The sequence below is a fragment of the Pinus tabuliformis genome, chromosome X (genome assembly GCF_031772625.1).
Source record: "Pinus tabuliformis cultivar Carrire ecotype Pingquan chromosome X, CPIR1, whole genome shotgun sequence".
NCBI classification, from domain to species: Eukaryota; Viridiplantae; Streptophyta; class Pinopsida; order Pinales; family Pinaceae; genus Pinus; species Pinus tabuliformis.
Genome location: NC_142308.1, coordinates 667774588 through 667800238, shown reverse-complemented (window position 1 = coordinate 667800238; position 25651 = coordinate 667774588).

Genomic DNA, 25651 nt, shown 5'->3' with positions numbered 1-25651 from the left:
ACTAAAGTTCACTACATATGTTTTTACATAAACATATTGAGGGTTTGGTAATTGGTACATTTGTTGGAAAGTATCCACTATGAATGATTAAATGACCATGCCATTTTGAGTATGGAACTTCCTCCCCGTGATATCTAGTGTTTCAATCACCCATTTGACCATGTCTATGTAGGGTAGAATCCTAGGTCTTGCTCCAATTCTATGCAAGAATGAATTGGTCGCATCCTGTGAGGTTGCCTTTGAGGTGGGGTTTTGATCATCAACGTCTACTGTCCTGGTAGTCACCTGGGGACCTTATTATTCAAAATAATTGTATATTGCCTCCCATGATAAATGCCATGCATCCCTTGTGTTACCGTATTTGAAAACAATCCTGGCCCAGGCAAGTTCTCATCAAAGGTTTCCCTAAATGGGCCGGTAGGTTGCTACAGAGGCGCTTTCAGCTTCCCCTTGGCCTTCTTCAGCTTTTCTTGACCAGGATGGCTGAGGCTCTTTCACTGAGTGGGAGGATAGAGCATTGTAAAAGTACGAAGGTTTTTCACTCTTGTGAGCAATTAATCGAAGTTAGATGTAAATGGAGGGGCCTGACATAGGATGGTTTTAAATAGGCGATTAAAAATGCAATTGTAGGTGCCCGAGATACAACGATGATTTCACAAGGATTTTAGGCGGGAAATATATTAAGATAGTGTGAGGGAGACACATTGCAGAGCTGGGTTTGGTGGAAGACAAGGGAGGAAAGATGTATATCAATTTATTTCCATGCTCACTTTCCACACTGGCTTGATAACGGTCCCAATGGATGACGTGATTGGCACGTTGGCCCAATAGGTGGCCAACCCATTAATCTCCCTAGAGAGGTGCATATGTGGAGTTGGAGTCAATGGCTCATCCCCTCGAATAAATCATAATCATTAATTTGCGACATTCCGCTCTATTGATTATGACTTTCCAGGGGCCAATGCTGGCTTAATAATCGCGCTTGTCCACTCGTCAGAGCTCATCTTAGGTGAGAACTTTTTAAGATGGGCGGTTACTCTCTCCTTAGGCATCCGCTCATTAATCATTTGTATTGGAGACATTTTAAATTGCACTTCCACTTGGCAACTCCTCCACACTGAGAACGACGCTAGTCATTTTGAGCTTGAATCCATATTCTTTGGTGCCCTATGCACGAAAGCTCGACTCACATTATAATGCAATTAGACACGAATACGGGACCTTTGACCTTCTGGGGTATACTATTGGGATGACGCAATTCTGACGTCAACTAAGCCATGTGTTAGCCTATGATTAGTTCAAGTGTCATTCATGTTTGGGTCCTTCAGGAATCTGAAAACTCCATAAACACCTGCCATGTGTCCACCTCCTAGTGAGCATTGGTTGAAGTCATCTTTTCTCAATGGTATAGTGCCAGTTGTCTGCCAAAAGAGAAAATCCCTAGTTTCTGACTGTGTGCAACTCCTCCATAAGTGATATAATCCTAGTTGCCTTGAGAGTTGACTTAGAAAAGTATCATGAAGATCTAGGGTTGTGGGGTCTGAAGCCATCCATTTCTATTACAGGGCTTTATCAATCAACGACCTTGGCTCTGATAATTGATGGAATTTAGATGTTTGGTCCCCTGAACTATTTACGATTGATTCTATAAGAGGACACGAGGTTTTGGGGTTCTAGGTTTTTGACTTTTACGAGCTCTGCTTTGAACATCATCCTCTTTTGATCTCAATAGTCACTTCAACATTTGTTGAAATCATTAGAAAGCTCAACACAAGTGTTTTCTAATTGAGTGTGCTCAATATGGCCCTTGATCTCCTCCATTTCTCTGAAAACAAGTTTAATATCTGCCATGTTTTGCATCCCATTGCTCCAGAATGTAAAAATTAGGAAAAACAAAAGAAAAGTACAATAAAGTCATTGACGCTTTAGTAATTGGTGGATACATTGGAAAATCCATTAACAATCAAGGAAATCGATAAAGCAAATCATGGTGGGCAAATTACATTTTTCCGCCAATGACCAATGAAACTATCTACACTTCAACTATTCTTTTTGCACTTTATGAGTTGCTTTGTAGATGGAGACATGGCTATGACAAGCATCTTGCATGAGAATATGAGGCTGAAAAGGACAAAGGAAAACCTTGTCTCTCAGCCTCTTGAGCATCCTTGATGGTTGGCTAGTAATGGAAGACTTCCAATGGATCTCAACATGAGGTTTGGGCTTGCATCAATCATGTAAATAAGTTTTCGACATGCTTTTCAAAGGTAGGTTGTCCATATGGATTAAAAAATGTGATTCCAAGATTAAAATTCTTAGTATTATGGTGAAGACTACATAAGAAAAGTTTCCAAATAACCTTTAAATTAATTGTTGAAATATTCTCTAAAGAATCCATGATCGTGTGTAACATGTTTGAGGAGTTGAATTGAAGGCCTTTTAGAATTTTAGATATACTATTTACTATGAGTACTCTTATGAAAACCATTGTGATGTTCATATAGCTATAATTTATTTTGATCAATGGTTAAGAAGATTTGAAGGGAGACATTTGGTCCTTATGGCCTCAAATACATTTAATATATGTATTTTGGATTATTGGTTTTGATGCATACAAGCCAATCATTTTTATTTTTCCTGGTATCTCTTCATCATCATGGGTAAGTACTTGGTTCTTTATCTCTCTCTCTCACACACACACACACAAAAAGTGTTTTTCCATAACACACACATATACATATGTACTCTCTCTCTCTCTCTCTCACAAAGTGTTTTTCCACATGCGCACATATACATACATCCATACATATATAAAATATATATATATATATATATATATATATATATATATAAAGGTTGAGTGTGTTGATGGGGCCCATCATTAAGTATATTTTGAGGTTCATTGTGCTATCCTTCAACCCTTAAAACTCTCCTTTTCTCACATTAAATCACATTTTTAGCCATAATATGCTTAGTAGGAAGACTAAAGCGTGTTTTTCATATTGTGAGGCCTAATGTGATTAATATGCAAGAAAAATAAGCATTTTTGGAGATATTTACTATGCAAGGGCTTGATGGAGACAACCAGAGAGAATATAGGAGGTTTGTCTACCTCATTAACTCTCCAACTTGGCTTCAGATCAAATAATGTTCACCAACAACTCGAATTCACTAGTAGTCGAGGAACTCCAAGTCCATGTTAAGTCCAAGGGGAAGAAGACCCACAAATCTCAAGATTTTGGAGGGAATCACTCATATTTTCAAGGGAGCTTCCCTCAACTACTTTTTGTATAAATAAACCAGCCAAAAGGCTCGTTGGGATTCAATTTTTTGTTGCAGCTAGGAGTAGCTCCTGGGAGCATAGTGTTTGACACTGCTATCATATTTTATATGATGTATATGACTCTTATTTTATGTTAATAGGAATTTCACTATTGGTCTGCATCTGAAGTAGTTTTGGAGGGTTGAAACCCTTAGGTTTAGGCCCAACCCAGAGGCTTTAGTCCCCCCTCTTGTATTTTTTCCTTGTTCCTTCTCAAGTTATTGCAATGCTTTTCTTGTTTCAGTAGGTGTTATATTACAAAATTTGTAGATGTAGGTTTGCCTATCACCTCTCTTATGGGAAGAGTGATTGGAAGATCTACAATAAAAACTCAAAAATATTTGTTTATGATTTCTTGGAAATTGTTAAGTATGAGACTATAATCCTTCTGCATGTTTAGTTTCTGCAATTTAGGAGTTAGTAGCATTGGTTTGGAAATCATAAGTTGTGTTGTAGATTAGAATAGATTTCAATAAAATTCAACTCATATTTTCGATGTTAATTTAATTTTTTCTATAACTGTGATCAATTGACGAATGTGTTTGATTGGTTTGCATGGATTATGTTGACCTGCAGGGGTGGGCACACCTTTCTACATCCACCTAGGCCATTGCATCTCCCTTCTAGACACCTCACATTGCTTCCAAACTCTACCACTGAGACCACTCTACTAAGGTAAGTGGAGGACATTGTGGGCACAAACATTGGTGCAAGATAGAACTCTGAGGGTTACTAAGCTTGGCCAAGGGACTCCCAAACCCTCTAGTCGCCTTATCCTACCTTAATCCACCTTCTTACACCTTCAATACCCCATTCTTGTCCTCAAAAAGCTCTCTAACCCCCCTCCTGTAGCAAATAGGGCCTCCTGTAGCAAATAGGGCCTCCTGTAGCAATATAGAGCCTCATGTAGCATATATGTGGCATCATTTTCTTCAGCCAAATTTGTTCTAGATTTTGACCCTTGAGTATGGAAGTTGAATAATGGCCCACAAGCCTTGATTTCATGAGTAGGTAATATTTTAAGACCACTCCAACCCCATCCTTTCCTCACTACAACCACAGGACAACAAATAGAATTAGAATTAGCATTTTTTTAATTGTGTTGAAAGTTGAATTTCTTATTCTTAAGAAAGTTACAATAGATAATTGATTCACCAAGTATGTTGTTGATTTGATTAAGAATGCAAATAGAATATCATGGTTGAATTCTTGCAACTAGACTATCTCTTTCCCCTTTTATGCAATTTCAATTCAGCATTTACATTGAAAGATTAACATGTTCATTTATGTAGCTAGAATCATGTTCATCTCCATACAATTATGACATGTTTTTCTCTTTATACTTAGATGAAGGAGTGGTATTTGAACACCTTGATTTTATTTCATGACTAAGGGTGACATGAGTAGAACCTAACCTATTGTGCATATAGCATTGTCACCTCTAATTTTATACGGACCCCAGGTTGATGATTTAAGTTGAGAAGCCCCTGGGAGTTGCAAAATCCTTGGTGCAATACCAGGGCTCATCACTTTTTTGCATCGTTGTTGGGAGGTGTCTAAGTAGGTGTTGTTTCTACTTAAGAGTTGCTTGTTTTTTTTCCATTTTGCATCAATGTTATTGTTTTGAAAAAAATAAAATAAAAACTAGTTCTTTCATGCCTCATAGGAGTAGGGATAACCAAGGGAAATTATTACCAAAAACCTCCACCCCCTCAAGCAATCAACCTTCATTATTATTTGTTGTCTGTGAACTTCACTCTCTGACCATAGGGGAGCTAGAAGATCCTCTAGGTGAGAAACCTAAAAAATTTAGGAACCCATACGGGAAGAAGAACCTATCTCACCTACCCAAACCATGGCTGAAAATAGAAACATTGAGATTTTTCCTATCAAAGAAACCAATGGAGAGGCCAAAATGAAGAATATAAGCCCTGCTTCCCTTCCACATTTCCATGGCTTAACCTCTGAGGATCCTGAAACCTTCAAAGTTTAAGTTTGTTGTTGTCTATAGGACTTATGATTATGCCTCTAATGAGAAGAAGTTGAAGTTGTTTCCTTCTACCCTCAAAGATGCAGCCTTGCATTGGTTTATGAGTTTACCTAGAGGCATCATCACTACCTGGGCCCAAATGCAACGTGCCTTCAATGACAAATACAAGGATTATTGTAGGTCCAAATAAACAAAGGAGGAAATCCTTAGGATGACGCTTGGACCTTATGAATCTTTGGAGGACTATGAGGAAAGGTTTCAACTCAATTATAGGAGGGCCAACTATACCCTTGATCATGAGTCACTCAAGCTATTTCTTCTCTGAGGGATCAGGGAGGATGTAATGGAGACCCTCAACATGTTGTCTGGAGGAGATATCTACCAATTTCCTTGTGGTTACATCAAAACTGTATTCCGAAATGACTCTAGGGCTGCTAGGAAAAAGAGTAGGTCTATTTTAAGAGTGAAATGTTGCGTACCTTTGCCCTGAAAATGGATGCTATGCAAATCAAAAGGAGTTAAGAGGAAGAAGAAAGGGAACTAGTTATCTTTTGCCCTAGATGTATTAAGAGACATCCTAGGAATGAATGCCCATTGAATGTCATAGAATTTTGCTTAGTCTGTGAAGAGAATCACGCAACAGACAAATGTCCCTCTCTTTCAGGCCTAAAGGTTGTATACCAAGGAGGGTAGAAGGCGGGTCAAAGAAGTTATGCTTCATTAACCAAAGGAGGCCTCCAGGTCCTTGACCATATCAACAAGGAATGCAAGGTGCACATTATCCTCACTACAATCCAAATCATAATGCACCTTTCCATCCTTGGTACCCTTCCACTCATCCATCATGGTCTACACCTCCTCCTTGGCCTTATGCTCCTCAATATCCTCCTTAGCCTATCAACCCTCCTTTTCAGCCATATCCACCCCAATCTTCCTAATGGGGAAACCCCTCACTAGGGTGGAGGCCTCAAACAACCCAACCTCCTGCTTTACTGCCTCCACCTCAACCTAAACCACAACTTCCTCACCAAACTCCACCTAAGCAACCTCAAATGCCTGCTCAACCTAATCTGAACCCAAACAATAAGTAGACACAATAGGTTTACAGTGGGGAGACATCATATCCTGCTTATGTTGTGGAAATCCAAGAGATCAACCTTTGGTCTGGGAAGGTGCTCCCAGATAATCACCCACCTTCTCCACCTAGAGAGATTGAAGAGGAGAAGGAAGAGACTACCCCTCAAGCCAATGCACCTCCTTATCCTGAAAGGTTGGTCCACCCTAACCAGCACACCCCAGAAGAGGTTGAACTTTTGGGAGAATTGAAGAACTTGTGTGTCAAGATACCCCTTCTCTAGGCCATCAAAGATGTTCCCATTTACAACAATCTTATCAAGGAGAAATGTTTCAAAAGGCCTGGGAGAAGAAGAAGAGATACCCCCACCATCAATGTTGTTGGACATTTATCTGATCTGATGCTTGGGAGAGTAATATCCCTAAAGTACTTGGATCCTAGTAGCCTAGTAGTGGATGTGAAAATTAATGGCATTAAGGTCCTAATACTTTGATCGACCTTGGGGCTGCAATCAATGTGATGACCAGGGAAACCATGTTGAAGCTCAATCTACAAGGGGCTTTGAGGAAGACCACTACGGTGTTGCAGCTTGCAGACAGGTCCATAGTAGCTCCTGAGGGAGTTATTGAGGATATCATGGTCTCCATTGACTCCTGGAAGTACCCCATTGATTTCCTAGTCCTCCATCCCAAAACCAAGTTTAATGGCTACCCTCTTATCCTAGGAAGAATGTGGTTGGCCATAGTTGATGCATATATTAGTTGTAACGTTGGGAACATTACTATTAAGAATGGACATTTATCAAAACAAGTTATGTTGTATCATCCTGCTCAACCCTTTATTGAGCATGATTTACCCTTATGGTTAGAGGATGAGGAAGAGAGATACTTTTATCAGATAACCCCCTACATAGTTTGCACACTAGACATTGTTATGGGGGGGGGAGGGACTTGATGAAGATGACCTTATTGACCATATATTATAGAATCGCCCCCCCACTGCCATACCAGTTTATGAAATGATGAAAGAATCTTAGATTAATCCTTGGACTAAATTGTGCTCCGTTGACTCTAGCCTAGAACATGCCAAAGTTGTGGAGATTGGCCCATCCAGAACTCTAAATATCAACCCATCTCTCTCAGTTGAGCATGAAGAATAATTGTGTAGTGTGTTGAGGCAACACCTAGATGCTTTTGCTTGGGATTATAAGGAAATCAAAGGTGTACATCCTTCAGTTTGTACTCATCATGTTTACATCAAATAGGGGTGTAATCCTGTGCGCCAACCCCAGAGAAGGATGAACGTAGATCTTAAGGAAATTGTGAAAGAGGAATTACAAAAGCTCCTGGATGTAGGGTTCATATATCCCATTTCAGATAGTGAGTCGGTGTCCCCTCTTGTCTTTGGGAAATGGAGGATTTGTGTTGACTACCAAGAACTTAACAAGGCTACAAAGAAGGACCATTTTCCTTTACCCTTCATTGACCAAGTCCAAGATGACCTCGCAGGGAAGAAACTCTTCTCCTTCCTGGATGGATTTAGTGGGTATAACCAAATACAGATCAGCCCTAAAGACCAAGATTACCACGTTCACATGTCCTTGGGGTACCTTTTCCTATAGAGTCCTTCCATTCGGTCTATGCAATTCCCCTGCTATTATTGAGAGGCCATTTCTAAGTATCTTTGCTAAAATTGTTCATGAAACTATCGAGATATACATGGATGACTTCACTCCTTATGGATGTGACTTCCAGGAAGCTCTTTCTAATATGTGCATTTTCTTAAAGAAATGCATTGAAATGAATCTTTCATTGAGTCCTGAGAAATGTGAATTTTTGGTGAATACAGGGATTGTCCTTGGCCATTTTATATCCAAGGAAGGGATACAGGTTGACCCAAACAAAATTTCCATCATCAAAAGGGTCCATATCCCTCAAAAACAAAGAGATGTCAGGAGTTTTCTTGGATTAGTTGGGTATTATAGAAGGTTCATTAAAGACTTTAGTAAACTAGCTTCACCCTTGTTTGGACTATTGGCTAAAGATTCAAACTTTTGTTGGACAAACAACTGTCAAGAAGCCTTCGAAGTATTAAAAGACAAGCTAACCACTACACCCATCCTTAGAGGTCCCAATTGGGCATTACCTTTCCACATACACATAGATGCCTCAGATAAAGATGTAGGAGCAACCTTAGGACAAGTGGAAGACAAATTTCCTTATGTTATCTATTTCATCAATAAGAACCTTTCTAAAGTTGAGTTAAATTATACTGTCACTGAAAAGGAACTCTTGGTTGTGGTACATTCTTTGAACAAGTTTAGGCATTATATCACTGGTTATCAAACTTTTGTTCACATTGATCATGCAACCATTAAGTATTTAATGAATAAACCTAATGTCAATGCTAGGATAATTAGATGGTTATTAATGTTGCAAAAATTTGATTTGACTATTAATGACAAACCACAGAAAGATAATCTGGTTGTAGATTCCTTGTCAAGACTAACCCTGCCTACAAAAAAGGAAGATATGGTGGGTGATCAACTCCCAGATGCACACCTCTTGGCCATCTCGGTGCTCTCTCCTTGGTTTGTTGATATAGCCAATTACTTGGTTGTTGGGAGGTTCCCTCCTCATATTTACTCCAAGAACAAAAGCCATATTGTTAGGAGAAGTGCCCCATTCACTTGGATTGGGGGAAATATTTTCAGATCGGGGCCAGATCAAATCGAGAGGGGATGTGTGAGGGAAGAGGAGGTCTTTTACATCCTCTCGACATGCCATGATGGACCTTGTGGGGGCCACTTTGTTGCTAAGAGGAGAACCTTAAAATTTCTACAAACAAGTTACTATTGGCCCACTTTACATCAAGATGCAAGGAGGTACACCACCAAGTGTGATTAGTGCCAAAGGATGGGTAAGCCCACACCTAAGGATGAAATTCCCTTACAAACTCAAGTGAATATAGAGCCATTTGATAAGTGGGGCATGGATTTAATTGGACCTATTGATCCCCCATCAAGACAAAAGAAGTATATCATTGTGTGCACTGATTACCTAACTAAATGGGTTGAAACAAAGGCAGTTAAGGCAACAACTGAGCAAAAGGTGGTTGAGTTTCTGAGGGAGAACATCTTCTACAAGTTTGGGTTTCCAAGAGAATTAGTCACTAACCAAGGAGCACAATTCACATCAAATCTGATCAAGGATCTCATGAGGTAGCACTACATCAAACACATGACATCCACTTCCTATCACCCTCATGAAAATGGGCAAGTGGAGGTTACAAACAGAGCATTGGAGAACATTATAACCAAGGTTGTTAGCAATAACAGAAAATATTGGGCAGAGAGACTTTTAGAAGCCACTTGTTCCTACAACACCACTTCGAACACCACCACTAGATTTACTCCATTCAAACTAGTCTATGGGAAGAAGGCCATGTTATCCATTGAATTTGAATACAACACCTTAAAGATGGTAGCTTAGTTAGACTTGGACCTCACTATAGCACAACAAGAGAGGTTGCTCCAACTCAATGGTTTAGATGAATTTAGGCTGCAAGCTCTTCTACACACTGAGGTAATTCAGCTACAAAGGAAGATTTGGCATGACAAACACATTAAAGAGAAGACTTTTCAAGAAGGGGATTGGGCCCTGCTGTATGATTCTAAATTCAAGGATTTCAAGGGAAAGTTAATGACAAGATGGTTGGGTCCCTATCTAGTAGAGATATGTCATGAGAATGGGTATGTCCATATTAGAACAATTAATGAGGAAGGGATTCCCTTACTTGTCAATGGTTATAGGTTGAAGTTGTATAAAAGGCCTCTGTCCAAGGAAGAGTTTATTAGTTCAATCAACAAAGAATTGAATGTGATTTGGAGGCTCACAACCCTCAATCCACATAGCTTTAAAAAAAAAAAGGGCCTAGATGAAAACCTCTATGAGGCATCCAGGGCCAAATCTAGGGTTGAAAACCTCTTTGAAGCAGCCCAAGAGCAAAAAAAAAAAATATCCCCAGGTGAAAACCTCCTTTGAGGTGCCTAGGGCAGGCATGCAGGTTGAAAACCTCTGTAGAGGCAATCTGCATGTCTCAGAAAAAGAGAAAAAAAAGGGAAGAGAAATAAGACAAGGAAGGAGTCCTTACAGCAATCTGGATAACATCTCTCTTTTGCAGGACTCCAGACCTCCAGTAGAACATTAGCTACAAAGCAAGTTCTGCATATTCATTTTTTCATTCCTTCCAGATATCCATTGCATTCCCCCCTCTTCATTCAACTCCCTACCTCTCTCCATCATTTAGCCAGCAATTGGACCATGTTTTCCTCTTTTTTGAAGTGTTACGGGATTGTCCTGAATTGATACAGGAGGCCATGTTTTGCTACAGGAGCAACCTGAATTGCTACAGGAGGAAGATCCGATTGGAGAAAGGGGCCAAAAGGTCATGTTTTCCTTAGGAAATGTTGGGAGAGGTCCACCAAAATTCCTCCATCACTCATCCACTCCATCTGACCAAAATTCATCCTCAAATTCCATTATGCCATACATGAAAAAAAAAACCAAAAAAAAATTGTGTCTTCAACTTTTTCATTACATACACCACCCTCTAATGATTCTAATCATGTCCCCATACCTCCTATGTTTTGCCTAAATTCTTGAATTCAATATGAGGCCTTGAGGAGGGATGAAGTGATTGCTAGAAGAAGGGGATCCCCCCTATAACAACTTACACAATGACAACAAAATTCTGAACCATTCTCTTCTCAACCCCAGAATAGAATGTAAAGAAACCCTAAGGCATCATGAAGACATTACTGAAACTAATAAGGAACACACCATCCTCAGAGAGTAGGTGACAGGTTATCCATCCATTAAAACAGCAACAGAATGAGCACGAGAAAGAGGCCTCCACACAAAAAGGGGATTTTATCAATGAAACAATAATAATAAAAAGTTATGAAGACCTATACAGTAGAAAACAAAGGAAATCAACACCTTCAAATTCGTCATGATATGAAGTCCAGTAGCAGCATGCAAACATCTCCAACAATTTGATATCAGGTAGGCTCAGGTATGACACCCCTCACCTCTTCCCTATGCATATAATGAAAAATGTGTTTAATGATCGAGAATGGATTTTTTATGGGTTGGAGGTGGCCAGTAAACTTGGCCACCTTCAATCAGTTAACTATAGTTTATTCAGCCACCATGCAACATGGAAAATTCAAGTTAAGTGGGGTGATGACTACGAGGAGTGGGGTGATGATTACGAGGAGTGGGGACAATAGTTCAAAAAAGGAAACTCGTGTAGATGCCAAGTCACCACAACGCTCCGAGCCTTTACCACAAAAGGAATAAAACATACAAGGCTCGACTCCACTCGCATAATCACTCATTTCTAGAAAACAATTGGAGAAGGACAAGCTAGATGTTACCAGAGACTTCCTAGGGTGCCACCGAGCTGCCACATGCCGTGTTTGCAAGTGCTACAAGAGGGTTTGGACTACTACAGGAGGATCTAAACTTCTACAAGAGCACAGAAAGGAAGCTACAGGGGAAATTAAAAGGAAAAAAAGAAGCCAAATCCACCAGATATTGTCCTCAAACCCTCATGCACACAAGAAAATCATTTTGAAATGAGTAAGTGACCTCCTCCTCTCTAATTCCCATACACCTGCATGAAGAATTATGTTTGAATTGGGTATCCTATAGAAAACAATTGAAAAAAAAAAAGAGCAAAAGGAATGGACAAACATATAGGCAAATGCAAGTTTCTATCCACAGGAAGGCACACCATCTGAGGTGCCTTGGGATGTCTGAGAGACCACCAAGGCCATGAATGAGCTTCATATCAATGAATGAGTTTCTCAGAGGGTGAGAAACACCTTCAACAAGGGGGTAATGATGGGATCCATCATTATGTATATTTTGAGGTTCATTACGCTATCCTCCAACCCTTAAAACTCTTCTTTTCTCACATTAATTCACATTTTTAGCCATAATATGCTTAGTAGGAAGACTAAAGGGTTCTTGTCATATTGCATGGCCTAATGTGATTAATATGCGGGAAAAAGAAGCATTTTTGGATATATTTACTATGCAGGGGCTTGATGGAGACAACTAGAGAGAATATAAAGGCTTGTCCACCTCATTAACTCTCCAACTCAGCCTGAGATCAAAGAATCTTCACCAACAACTCAAATTCACTAGCAACCAAGGAACTCCAAGTCCATGTGAAGACCAAGGGGAACCAGATCCACAAATATTGACATTTTGGAGGGAATCACTCCTATTTTCAAGGGAGTTTCCCTCAACTACTTTTTGTATAAATAAACCAGCCAAAAGGCTCATTAGGATTCAGATTTTTGTTGCAACTAGGAGTAGCTACTGAGAGCCTAGTGCTTGACATTGTTATCATCTTTCATATGATGTATGTGACTTATTTTCTGTTAATGGGAAGTTCACTATTGGTTTACGTCTCAAGTAGTTTTCGGCCCAACCCAGAGGCTTTAGTCCCTATCTTTTATTTCTTCCTTGTTCCTACTCAAGTTATTGCAATTCTTTTCTTGTTTCAGTAGGCATTATATTACAAAATTTGTAGTTGCAGGTTTTCCTATCACCTCTCTTGTGGGAAGAGTGATTGTAAGATCTATAATAACAACCCAAAAAATTTTGTTTATAATTTCTTGGAAATTGTTAAGTATGGGACTATAATCCTTCTACATGTTTAGTTTCTACACTTTAGGAGTTAGTAGCATTGGTTTGGCAACCAGAAGTTGTGTTGTAGATTAGAATAGATTTCAATAAAATACAACTCATCTTTTCCATGTTAATTTACTTTGTTGTAACAATGATCAATTGATGCATGTGTTTGATTGGTTTGCAGGGATTGTGATGACTTGTAGGGGTGGGCACACCTTTCTACACCCACCTAAGTGACTCCATGTCACTTCTAGACACTTCACATTGCTTCAAAACTCTGCAACCAAGACCACTCTGCTAAGGTAAATGGAGGACATCATAGGTACAAACGTTGGTGCAAGATAGACCTTTGAGGGTTACTAGGCTTGGCTAAGGGGATCCCACACCCTTCACTCACCTTATCCTACCTTCATCCACCTTATTCCACCTTCAAGACACCATTCCTGTCCTAAAAAATCTCTCGAACCACCCTCCTGTAGCAATATAGAGCCTCCTGTAGCATTTCCTGTAGCATCGTTTTCTTCAGCCAAATTTGTTCCAATTTTGACCCTTGAGTATTGAAGTTGAATAATGGCCCACAAGCCTTGATTTCATGATTAAGGAAGATTCTAAGACCTCTCCAACCCCATCCTTTCCTCATTGCAACTATATGACAACAAATAGAATTAGAATTAGCATTTTTTAATTGTGTTGGAAGTTTAATTTCTTATTCTCAAGCAAGTTGAAAATAGATAATTGATTCATGCAAGTATGTTGTTTATTTGATTAAGAATGCAAATAGAATAGTATGGTTGACTTCTTGCAACTAGACTAGCTCTTTCCCTTTTTATGCAATTTCAATTCAACATTTACATTGAAATATTAGCATTTTCATTTATGTAGCTAGAATCATGTTCATCTCCTTGCAATTATGACATGCTTTTCTCTTTGTAGTTAGCTGAAAGAGTGGTATTTGAACACCTTGATTTGATTTCATGACTAAGAGTGACATGAGTAGAACCTAACTTGTTGTACATATAACATTGTCACCTCTAAATTTGTATGAACCCGGGTTTATAATTTAAGTTGAGAAGCCCTTGGGAGTTGCAACATCCTTGGTGCAATACCAGGGCTCATCATGTGTGTGTGTCTGTGTGTGTGTGTGAGAGAGAGAGAGAGAGAGGAAACATGTCTATATATCACCCAGTTGTATTCATTTGCTTAAATTTATGTGTATATTGAAGGTATGGTAATTATGGGTAAGAATTTGGTTATTTCTCTCTCTCTCTCTCAAAGTGTTTTTCCATAACACACACATGCACACATATACATATGTACTCTCCTCTCTCACACACACACAAAGTGTTTTTCCACACACACACACACACACATATATAAAGGCTGAGTGTCTGTGTGTGTGTGTTTTTGTGTGAGACAGAGAAAGAGGAAACATATCTATATATCACCCAGATGTATTCATATGCATAAATTTACATGTATATTGAAGGTGCAGTAATTATGGGTAAGAATTTGGTTATTTGAATGAGTTCTTGGAATAATTTAATTTTCATAAGTAAGAATTCAATTATATATTATTCATACATACTTATGTGCTAAGTTTTGCATGAATATTAGGGTTTGAGTAATTCTAGGTACGTTTTATTCATTATCGGAATGTAAGAATCCCGTTACAGAGAATGGAATTCTCATATATTTAATAGCCTCCTCGCATAAATTTAATTCTTTTCGAGCTTGTAAAAGCCCTTCCCTAAATGGTTTTTGAGTAATGGTAAATCTTCCTCACATCGGTGGAAAAAATTTCATTATTGACGCTTAGGTCTCTGGTAAATGAATGCATAGTGGGAAACTTTCAACTTTTTGCTCGAAAGCTCAATTAAAACATTAGTGATCAGGGAAATGGATTAAGTTATCTCATTGTACAAATTGTAAATTTTGTTGAAGCTTAATGAAAGTATTGATGATTAGGGAAATGCACGAAGTAATCACATTGTACAAATCGCAAAATTTGCCAAAGGCTAATGTGTTGAAAAAAGCATCAAGAAATTCTCAATTTGATTTTGCCTTGATTAAATTGAGAAAATTCGAATTTCCACATCAGCAGACTACTTGGATGTAGTTAAATTGTGTGGCATAGCTTGTATCACACAGTTTACTAAATAAATTCAAGTTAGAGGGCTTGGAGTTTAGTTAAGCATGTGTGATTGCTAATTTGTAGCAATCAACGTCAGTTGTTTCAAGTTGTTTTTAGTTAAACTAGTTCTGACTGTTGTAGGACCTAGTGGAAGGTCAGTTGTGTAGTGGGCCTTCAGTCAAACTCAGTGATCATCCAGTTAACTGATCAATCAACCCAAAATAGCTAGTGCATGCAGAGAATTCAAGTTCCCCAAATGTGGTGGAGATTCTAAGGCAGTGCAACATCAACTGTAGACTAGTCTTGAGTGTGCAAGTGTTGCATGCAGTTAGATGATCAACCTTGGGAATTACACAATCCATTTTGGAGAAATTCCTAAATAATAGAAGCCTAATTTCTCATGAATTGCATAAGGAAATAGGGGCTTAGTTAGAGGCAAAAATTGACTAAATCTGGGTTAGAGATTTTAAGTGAGCAGAGAGAGAGAGGTTATTCACTTGTAGGTTGTGCTCAGTTGAGCAAAGCAATTGTAATACATCTCTATTCATAAAATCAATGCAAGCATGCATTGGGGTTTTTAGCAAATTGATTTCCCCAGGAAAACTACTGTGTGCATGTGTGTTATTTCTTATTGCATGTCTGAGATTTTTGTTCTAAATTGTGAATTAACTTCCACAGAGCAGTAGAGTAGGTTTGTGTCTTGTGATTTTGATTAAAACTTCATGAGAAGTTGCAAATATACACCATAATTTCTACATGGTATCAGAGCAGGATTCATGGTAGAACAAGAATTTCAAAGTTCTTTATCAAGAGAATAGAATTTGTAGTTCAGTGTAGCAGGATCTCTTCAGAGTTAAGAAGATGACCTTCAATGAGTTGAGGCTAGAGTATGCCTTGGAAGGCACCTCTAATTTCATCACATAGAAGGATCACATGGAGGCGGTATTGGATGACAATGGATTGCTAGAATACATCAAGACAGATATTGCAAAACCACAAGCATATGATGCCCAGAACCTAGCTTAGTGGAATAAAGATGTAGCCAAGGCGAGGAGAATAATCTTGGAGAGAGTATGGGGTCACATTGTCTCAAATCTCAAAGGAAAAGAAACTATGTTCGCAATGTGGAAAGCATTGATAGAATTGTTTGAGAATAGTAGTACCCACAAGAAGTTGGTGCTTAAGGATAAACTTCAAAATATCAATATGCAGAAGAATGACACTATTCCACAGTATCTGAACATGTTCACACAATGTCATGATGAACTTGGTGGGGTTGGTGTTAATGTTGCAGAAGATGACTTGGTAAGCCTAGCCCTTTTGGGCCTTCCCAAGAGTTGGCATAGCTATCAAGATTCAGTGAATGAGAGGGAGAAACTACCGAATTGGGAATGCTTATGCTCTAATTTGGTATAGGAGGAAATAAGGCAGAATACCAGAGATGTTACTTCATCCAAGGGCGAGGATGAAGAAAACTTTGCATTGGTTGGAAAGGGAAAGAAAGGAAAATGGAAGAAATCTCAATCCAAACCAGAGTCCAGCCAAGGGGGCAAGAAGAAATATTTTTCCAAAATTAAATGCTTCCATTGTCATGAATTTAGGCACTATGTCACAAATTGTCCACACAAAAAGGCAAGCAATAAGACCTCAGGAGGAGCAATAGGTGAAGCCTTGGCTTCACAGTTTGAGTTTGACTTTACCCTTATCGCATGCATGGCCAACACAATGATGGGGAGTGTGTGGTACTTGGACTCAGGTGCCTCATTCCACATGATAGGGTGTAAAGACTTTTTTAGTGACCTGGAGGAGAAAGATCTCCATAAGCACATCGAGCTGGGGGATGATCGAAGGTACAACGTGATTAGGATTGGTAAAGTCACCTTTCAGAGGGAGTTGGGCTCCCCTCTCAGGATTAAGGATGTCATGTTCGTTCCGGGCCTAAAGAACAATCTCATCTCTGTTGCAATTTTGGAAGACCGTGGTTATGATGTGATATTCAATAAAGGAAAGACATTCCTGAGACACATAGCCACGAGATAGGAGAATTAGATCGGGGTTCATGTGAAGAACTTGTATAAGCTAGATGTGGAAGATTGTGTTGCATTAAGCACTAAGGCAAAGAAAGTGTAGGGCCATGATGTCGGTGAACTTTGGCACAAAAGACTTGGCCATTTGCATCATGGTGCCTTGAATATTATGTAACAAATATCCAATAGCCCCTTGTTGTAGCGGCTACAACCACCCTCCAAAATTTTGCCTTAGCTTCGTTTTGGAGCCTCCCTACCAACCTTTCACAGCAACATGTCTTACTTCGTCAAGTACACAAGCTCCAATGATTTTTTTGAAGAAAGACATCCTGTCGATCAAACCTTGATGCATTCCCCTCATAGGTCGTTCATCCAGACTTGGTCTAGTAGCAGGCTGAGTAGCTCCTTCAAGAATTTTCACAAATATGGAGGGAAACCAGTCTTCCCTCCAGAAAGGAAGCAATCCTGACTGGCAATCAACCTTCCCTCTAGAAATTGCACAATTCCAACCCAGAAAATTGTGCAATCCTTCCCAGCTAGGCTGTTCAGCCCAGAATGTGCGCAAATCTAGGCAACAATCAGTTGCTCTGCCCAAAAATTGCGCAAATATTCTAAGCAACCAACCCATCTCCCAGCTAGAAATGCACATTTTCTCCCAGCAGTTGAGCAGCCTCTTGCATGTGCAACTGAGTTGACGGGTTCACTCCGAGACCAAGGAAAACAGACTTGCATGCATGGGTTGCTTCTCCCTGGGCAGTATGCAAAGGCATCCCTTGTTTCAGGGATCTATTTTTGGCAGTCAGAGGTTACATGCAAGGATCATTTCATAAACCTCCAACCAAGTGTCAATTTCCCTAGATTTTTGGCATGTGTGTCACAACCTCGATTTTATCAAAACTCATCAACCAGACATTGCAGAGCTCATTCCTCACATCAACCTTATAGCTCTGACATCCCACATCGCATCTAGGAGTTGTCGGCACATTCAGCTCAATTATTTTGGGGTAAGCCCGCTTTCCATGTCTTGTGTTGCATTTCTAGTGCTTTTTGTGTTTCACTTCATATGAACATTGTCTACTTGATTTCAGTGAGCACTTGCTATCATTTTGATACATACTAGCTTGTACAAGCACCATTTCTGTTTTCATTAAAATCTCACTGTTGTCGCATGCATGAAATCGTTTTTCACGAGCGGTCGCCGATTCGGCGACTCGCCTCACTCACATGCATGTTCTTCCATTTTCTGAATTTGTCATTCACCATTTACATGCATGATCATTCACTTATGCTTACACTTAGCATTGCCATGCATCTGCATTCACTTTCGCTTTCAGTTGCCCGTCGGCGAGTCTGGGCAGCCTTGGCTCGGACTCCACCTCACCAAGACAGCATTGCACAATCCTGAGAGGGAAGGCTCTGTCTTCCTCTCAGGAAATGCACATTTCTACCCAGTGACTATCCTCTAGTCTTACATTGCACAATTCTAAGGGATAGTGACTGTTGGCCCAGAAAATTGTGCAATGCGGTCACTGAGCCTGCAACCATTGTTAGCTGAGATTGTGCATTGTGTAATTCCAGCAGTCAGCAACCAGACTAGACTGTGCATTGCGTAGTTCCAGCAGTTAGTCAGACTCTCAGCAGCCCAGACTGTGCCTTGCACAGTTTTGGCACTCAGTCTCCCGACCTCCCGGTAGAAATTGTGCGACCTTCATGATCAGTCACACAGGTATGTTTCAAGTCAGTTCTCAATTTCATTTTGGTTTTCGACTGATAGATTGCTTACCATGAGTGTTTCCATGTCTCCAAGTATAGCAGGTGTTCATCTGCCTCTCAGTAGGACATGTACAATGGTTTCAGGAGAGTGGAGTCGAAGACACTGTTCATAGCAAAATTGGGGATGCAATCGATCAAGTGTCTATGAGCTTGCCTACTCACGAATACATCAAATTGTTTGTAGAAAAGGACATCAAGATATGACTGCAGCAGCATCACAGCGTGCAGCATCATGAGTAGCAGTTGAAGGCAGCATACCGGATGCAACGAATGCAAGAGGAAGGTTGTTGACAACATGGAGGCGGAACAAAGTTGCAAGCTCATGCAGATCCACTGATGATGAAAGCATCTTTGGGGACTCAGGCTATGAGGTGATGACACAATCGCGGGAAGATAGAGAATGGAACAAATAAGGAGTTGCATGTGCTAAAACAACAACTCAAGGAAGAACATGAGCTTCACAGACAATCGAATGAGTTGCAGCAGGAACAAAAACAATAGGGGGCATAACATGCACTCATGGATGAAATTGCGCCCATACAAGTTACAGATCTATCCCAGCAGTTGGCACGGAGCATACATGGTGAGCAATGATGTTCATCGCATGCAAGGGATTTAGCAGCATGCATGTCATTATGCACATGCATGCGATCCATCCCATTCAACACACTCACCAAGGCGAAGACAAGAAGCAAGTCCAACTGGAGCTGAGCATGTAGTTGAGAGTTGATGCGCATGACCACCAGCACACACTTAACGATCAACATGGACACTCTGCATCAATGTGTTGCCGGTTCAGCCGCATGTTAGAAAATTATATATTACAGAGCAATGGAACACATAAAATATTGTAGAAATATAAACACAGAAAACACATCAAAACAAGAGAGACACAGATATACGTGGTTCACCCAATTTGGGCTATGTCCATGGAGAAATAGCCAGTCCCTCTTCGCTCTCAATCTCCTCTCTCTTCCTCTCTCAGAATATAGATCTACATAGACGCAGTACAATTCCATTATATATAGTGAGGGGTTGCCTTCCAGGGAAAAAAACCCTAAATTAAACATAACTTCTACCGTCAGATCTTTGCCTAATGGACGGCCCAGATTGACTATGAAATTACAACATTTTACAAGCAAATTTTACATCTATTTTTAGCTTCCGGGGCACTACCCCCGATCCCCCGCCAGGGGGGGTCCCCCCCCCCCCTTGGACCCCCTTTGCAGCGTACATTTTACGGGTAGCGTTGCCTCCACATTACGAACTGGGGTCCAATGTGGCGATACCTCTAAATAAAGAAGATAATCAAGCTCCACACCCAACAATCTCCCACTTGGAGACTGATTATAGCAACTCCACTGTTGCTTCATTTGCTGGACAATGACTCCACTTTGGACCTAGCTATTTCTCATCTTATTCATCATACTTGAAGACCAATTGAAATTGATCAGAATCTCAGTTTCTCCCTGGTTACAACTTTTGTTAACATATCTGCAGGATTCTGGCTAGTGTGTATCTTTTCCAGCTTCAACTGTCCATCTTCCAATGCTGACCGTATGAAATGGTGCTTGAGTTGTATATGTTTAGTCTTGGAATGAAATGCGGAGTTCTTTGCAAGATGTATGGCACTCTTGTTATCATTGTATAACCTTCCCAACTCCTCCTTCTTACCCAATTCATCCAGAAACCTTTGTAACCAAATCATTTCTTTACTAGCCTCTGTAGTGGCAACATACTCTGCTTCCATTGTTGGGAGTGCAACAACACTTTGCAGTTTTGATACCCAACTGACAGTTGTTCCACCGACAGTATACACCTACCCTGTGGTGCTCCTCCTGTTATCTCTATCACCAGCCATATCTGCATCAACATATCCCTATAGAGCAATGTTTGAACCACCAAAGCATAATGCTTGATTTGTGGTACCTCTCAAATACTTGAGAATCCACTTCACTGCCATCCAATGTTATTTTCTTGGATTGTTCATGTACATGCTTACAACTCCCATTGCATGTGCAATATCAGGCCTTATGCAAACCATTCCATACATTAAGCTTCCAACTATTGATGCATATGGAACTTTAGACATATAATCCATTTCTTCCTGAGTCTTGGGACACATTTCCTTACTTCGTTTGAAATGGCTAGCCAAATGTATACTAATTGGTTTTGCATTCTGCATATTAAACCTTTTCAACACCTTTTGTATGTACTCACTCTGAGACAATGTTAATTTGCGATTCTTCCTGTCTCTAGTTATTCTCATACCAAGGATTTGTTTTGCAGCACCCAAATCCTTCATTGCAAATGAGTTTGCCAATTTCCTTTTGAGCACATTTATTTCCTGCATGTTAGAACCTGCAACAAGCATTTCATCTACATACAATAACAATATAATATAGCTACCATCATTTTGCATTTTGAGATAAACACAATGATCAGAGTGACATCTAGTATAACCTTGTTCAGACATAAACTTGTCAAATTTTAGATACCACTACCTTGGAGCCTGTTTTAATCCATACAAGCTCTTCTTCAACCTGCACACTAGTTTCTCCTTCCCTTTTACCTCATATCCTTTTGGATGTTGCATATATATCTCTTCCTCCAAATCCCCATGGAGAAAGGATGTCTTTACATCTAACTACTCAAGATGCAAATATTCAGCTGCTACTAGACTTAAAATAGTTCTGATTGAAGTCATTTTAACAACAGGAGAAAATATCTCATCAAAGTTTGTACCCTTTTTCTGTGCAAACCCCTTCACCACAAGTTTAGCTTTATACCTTTTTCTACCACCATCTTCTTCCTTCAACCTCTAAAGCCATTTATTATGCAATGTTGTTTTACCTGCAGGCAACCTGACTAAGTCCCAAGTCTAGTTATGTGCTAAGGAGTCCATCTCTTCTTTCATGGCTTGCTCCCACTTCTTCTTGGTTTCTACCTGCACTGCTTCTTCATAACATTTTGGTTCACCAGAATCAGTGAACAATACATAATATATTGAAGGAGAGTATCCTTCAGGGGGTCTACTTATCCTGGTAAATCTTCTAACACCACTTTCAGGTGTTTGAGGTGCTTTTTGTTGTGTTGTTCTGGCTGTTGATCATTATGATTTTCAGACACCTTCACTTTTTTTGTGATGCCATCAAGAACTGTGTATTCTCTGTTTTCTTTTTCCTGTTTCTTTTCTTGCATCTGATCCTTATACAAAACCTTTTCATTGAATATGACATCTTTTCTCCTAATGATTTTGTGTTTTTCATAATCATAAAAGCGATAACCAAAATCATTAACACCATATCCAATAAAGATACATTTCTTTGATTTTGCTTTAAGCTTTATTCTATTTTCTTTATTAATGTGGGCAAAGGCTTCACAACCAAAAGTCTTTAAAAATGAGTAGTTTACCTTTTTACCTCTCCATGCCTCCTCCGAAAAACCACCATCCAAGGAACTTGAAGGCCCTCTGTTTATTAGATAAACAACAGTATCTGCAGCATCTACCCAAAATTGTCCTATTCATCCTTTCTGACACACCATTTTCTTGTGGTGTTCCTAGAACTGTCTTCTCTCTACGAATTCCATTCTCTGAACAATACCTATCAAACTCTTTGCTGCAATATTCACCTCCATTGTCTGATCTGAGACACTTCAACCTTTTTCTTGTCTCATTTTCAACCAAAGCTTTCCATTTCTTGAAAGTATCAAATACATCAGATTTATTTCGAATACAATAAATCCAAGTTTTTTTAGTTGCATCATCAATAAAAGTTACATAATAATGAGAGCCACCAAGAGATGATACCAAAGCAAGTCACCATACATATGTATGCACAAGCTCTAATTTTTCGCTCTTCTTTTCTTTCCCAACTCTGAGGAATCTGGCTCTCTTCTGTTTTCCATAAACACAATTCTCACATAATTTTAAATCAACATGATTCAAACCTAGCAACAAATTTCTGGAGTGAAGAATCTGCATCCCCTTCTCACTCGTGTGCCCAAGCCTATGATGCTGCAATGTCATATCTTCTCCTGTAGAGGTTAAAGCATTAACATAATTAGAAATACCATTGCATAAATACAATGTACCAACCTTTTCTCCTTTTGCTATTACCAAGGCTCCTTTAGTGACCTTCCAGGTTTTATCTGTAAAAGTAGTTACATAACCTTCACCTCCCAACTACCCTGTTGAAATCATATTTTTCTTCAGATCTGGAACATGCCTTACCTCCTTTAATAGCCATTGATTTCCATTTTTTTGTTTTATGAAAACTATACCCATTCCAATGATTTTAAAGGGTTTATCTTCACCTAATCGAACCTGTCCAAAATCTCCTTGAACATAATCATGAAAATGTTTCCTATCAGGTGTCGCATGGAATGAGGCCCCTGAATCTACCACCCAGGCATCAATAATATTTTCAAATGAAATAATCAAAGCATATTGCAACATATCACCTATCACATTCACTTGATGATTGTTTTCTTGTTGTGCGTCTCCTTCTTTTCCCTTCCAAGACATGCAATCTTTCTCCAGGTGTCCTTTCTTCCTGCATTTCCAGCACACTATCCCCGATTTGGACTTGGATCTTCCTTTCCTTGACTTACTGCGATATCCTAGGCTCTTTCCTCTTTCCATTTTTCTTCCCCTAGTCTCTGCAGTCAAAGCATTACCTGATGTCTCACCGGAGCTTTTCCGTCGCATTTCCTCGCTAAGGATTTCAACGACAACATCATCAAACTTTAAAGTACTAGATCCAAAGACAGAGTTACCGATGGCTATAACTAAACCATTCCAACTTTCTGGCAATGAGCATAGAAATAACAGAGCCCTAACTTCATCATCAAAAGTAACTCCTACAAAACCTAATTGACTGGTAATTGTCACAAAGGGGAATGTCAAGGGTCACCCCACCCTTTGCTATAAATAGAACCTCATAACTCATTGTAAAGGCTTTTGGTCAGCCAAGCTTATGATAAGACGATCTTGGAGAGAGAGCTTGGACAGTATTGTAATGAACCTTGGCTTTTCCACTGCACAGAGCTAGTGCATCTCTTTGGAGGAGCAGGCGGTTGTGGTTGTAACGTTCCACTATTGGAACTAGTGGTGGACATGGATGTATTGTATGACCAAAACTTACACTTCTTAATATAACAAGAGCCAATACGTTTCATGCATATGATGTATTGTATTCTATGTTATTTGCTTTACTCTAAATGATATATGTATTTTCTTTCTTACACATGCATGTATAGACTATTCTGTATAAGTATGTATGAATCTTTCTAAAATGTGTTGTTGGTTTAACCATCACTTTGGATTTCTCGCTAACTTGCCTTCCATGTTGTGATGTATCTTTGCTCGTGTGTTCCCTTCCAAGCCGAGTGCTATCACAGGTTTCCAAGGGGCGCACTCACCTCACCCTCAATGTGTTAGAACCTCTCATGCACCTTCCTTGTCTTACTGTAGCTGTCACACCCTTGCTACCAACATAGTTATCTTACTTGCCTCTGTGCGAAATCGCGGTCAAGGCATTACCGTACAACCCACTGCTGGGACTCCTACACCAAACGGTCTGAGGTATAATTGGGACTTCTTACCGGGGATATCCCCTTACATGTTGACGGGTCCAACACTGTCAACATTTTGGCACTAGAAGGAGGGCCAGATGACAAGCTGAGTCCTCACATCTGTTTTGAATATCTACATATCTATCATGACTAACTACCGAGTTTCTCTTCCGGAGTGTATGTCTTATGGAAACGATTTCATTATCTTGGAAAAGCTCTCGGATAACTTGTCTCATAAAACATATGATGGTGGAGGCCATGTAGCCTTGATTAGGCATGCAGTCGGTGTTGTAGGCTCATGCGAAAGGCATGGAATCTTTAAATAATACATGACCTGCGTGTTATTCATCTACACACTTCAAGGGCACCCAATGCACTGGTGTGCCACGCTGCCCGGAAAATCTATTCATTCTCTTGCTCATCTAGTCGCAGAGATAGACCGTGCTTTCAATCACTTTAACTATAAAGCACTCAACAAAGAAATTCTGGAATTACAAAAAGCACCCGATGAATCCGTTGAACAATTTTACACATGATTTTGTAATCTTGCATACCGATTCCCCGAAGATGATATTGATTGGGAATTTCTCGATGGGAGATTTGAGTATTTGCTTTACATATATGAAAATCCGCAATTCTTGAAATCACTCAAGTCCCGCTCATAATCCGATGATGGAACTGCGCAATTACGAGTAGGAATAGTCATTGTCACAAGTGACTATCTGCCTTCACCTCATCAAACAACTCCACCACCGTGGAGTGATGTGGGATATCATGCACATACATCTGTTGAATTGTCACATCCTCCCACTCCACCTGCGCTTGATATTTGCGCAGATTTTGCTTGCAAGCCTATTGGTTTTCACGTGGATTCGTTCCCTCAACTTCCTTCCTTGCGTTCTATTGATCCTCTAGATTGTACTATCTTGTGTTCTTCCATTCTGGACTCCTCACCTGTTGTGAACGAGGATCAAGTTGTCAACGGAGTTGGTTTTATGCGGCCAACCTATGCCATCATTCATGATGAGTGTGTGCGGGAACCTAAAGAA